Source organism: Cariama cristata, unplaced genomic scaffold (assembly GCF_000690535.1).
Source record: "Cariama cristata isolate BGI_N322 unplaced genomic scaffold, ASM69053v1 scaffold24861, whole genome shotgun sequence".
Lineage (NCBI taxonomy): Eukaryota > Metazoa > Chordata > Aves > Cariamiformes > Cariamidae > Cariama > Cariama cristata.
The window spans coordinates 1,011-2,959 of record NW_009597947.1 but is presented as its reverse complement, the minus strand read 5'-3'; positions in this window follow the sequence as shown (position 1 = coordinate 2,959).

The following is a 1,949-nucleotide window of genomic DNA, read 5'->3' as shown; positions in this document are numbered from 1 at the left end:
GGGTGAGGGGGGGCCAGCCCCCCCCGCCAGCCTGTGCTATGCTTTCTCCTGGAAACCCCACGTGAGCAAATCAGTCTGAGAGCTTCTGGTGGCTCCTGGGTCAGCATCCCTTTGTCTCCCAGGGCTGCAAATGGAAGAGCTCCTGGGTGCTCTGAGGACTGCACCCACCAGGGCACTGGCTGCCCCGACTCCCCGTCCCCTTGCAAAGCTCCCGGTCTTTGCCCTTCCCGGGGCAGTGGCAAGGCAGAGTGGGATAAGGAGCTGGCATGGGGGTTAGCTCTATCTCCCTGCCTGATCACGAGGGTGGCTGATGCAGGCAACCGTCTCTAGTGTCCCCAGCAGCTCTGGCATGTGTCCTGGGCTGGGCATGCATCAGAGTGAGGGCAGTCACCGGCTGGAGCCACATGCAAGGATGCCCCATTGAGCACTGATCAGTGCTGGCTCCCGACGTAGTGGGGATGGCAGGTGGGACATTTCCCCTTTCAGGTCTTTCTCCCGCTTTGGAGCAGCGTTAACTCTGGTGCAGGAGCATGTGAGGTCTTATCTCTGCAGAGACATGAGGTTCCTCTCCAAGCCCAACTCTAATTCAAATATTGGATTAACGACAGAGGAAATGCTTTCCTCTTTTTCAGTGTCAACTTGGGCTTCTCAGACTAAACCCCCCTGGTCAGCAGGGCTGGAGAGGCCAGCTGGGGCCAGGCTGCTGGCTCTCAGGGGGCAGTCATACCCAGCGAGCCCACCAAGAGCAGAACCGGGCTCCAAGTGCGTGCAGCCGGCTTGCCAGGGGAGCAGGCAGCGCTGAGCCCTTCTGCCTGCCAGCCTGAAAACAGGCACCTGCCACCCAGCCTTCAGCAGCCTTCAGGCAAATGCTGATGCTTTGGGGTTTTGCCTTCCCTGCGGCAAGCCTGGGAAAGAAGCAAAAGGGTGATGCCGCCTCCAGACACTGTCTTGGAGGAACCGCAGCCCTGCTGCCAGGCAATAGCAACCTAAACCAGGGCAAGCAAGAGAGCTCAGCTGGCTGTTGCCTGTGGTGCTTAACTGGCTCAGAGGGGCTGGGGACGGGGCAGTGACCGTGACGAGGAGACCTGCAGGTCCTCTCCTCTGTCACACTCCCAACAACAGCAAAGGTAGAAATTTCCCTTATCTGCAAAACCCATGGGTCCAGCCTCTTGAAGTTGTGGCCAAGTATTCTTCGGCAAGACTCCGAGTGCACCAGGCAATGGCACATGCATTGTGCTCGTGCTTAGTGAGCCTGCAAAAGTTTCAGCTTCTGAAGTCTGCCGGCCTGAAAGAGCGGCTGGATGGGTGCAGTGCCTTTGCGGGAACTTAATCCTGTTTACGCCTAGGAGGCCAGATTTGCATTGCTGCCTGCATACATGGCCCCAGGATGCTTTGCAATTGCCTTGTCACTCACATGCCACTTTGCTGTACGGAAAAAAGGAAGGAAAGCAGCAGCTCCTCGGAGGGGCCGAAGGAACCGGCCAGAACCAGGCAGCCCACCTCCTCGCCAAAGCGGTGACTCAGCCCCGCACGGAGCCGCCTCCTTCCCCACAGCTGAGTGCTTACCCAAAGCATTAAGGGATAAATATACATCCACAGGCACTGGAGACAGAGACCCAAATTAGCCAGTAGCGTTTAGGCTGGGACCCAAACCAGCAGAAGGTGAGAAATGCCGAGAACACATCCCGCCAGCCCTCCCTTGGCGGCACGGGCAGCGCCAGCTCCCGATGCCTGCGTTCATGGCCGGCTGGGGGGTTTCCCCCTCCTTGCCCTCACCCCAAGCTTGTCTCTAAAAAGGAAAGAAAATCCTTGGGCAGGGGTTTTGGAGAGAGCCGTCTGGGCTTATCAGGGAAATCCGTAATCACAGACTGCTTGAAACAGGGATTACAGCCATGCGGGGAGACGGGCACCACACGGCTGTTTCACCGGGATGAACTCTTCCCGCGGCA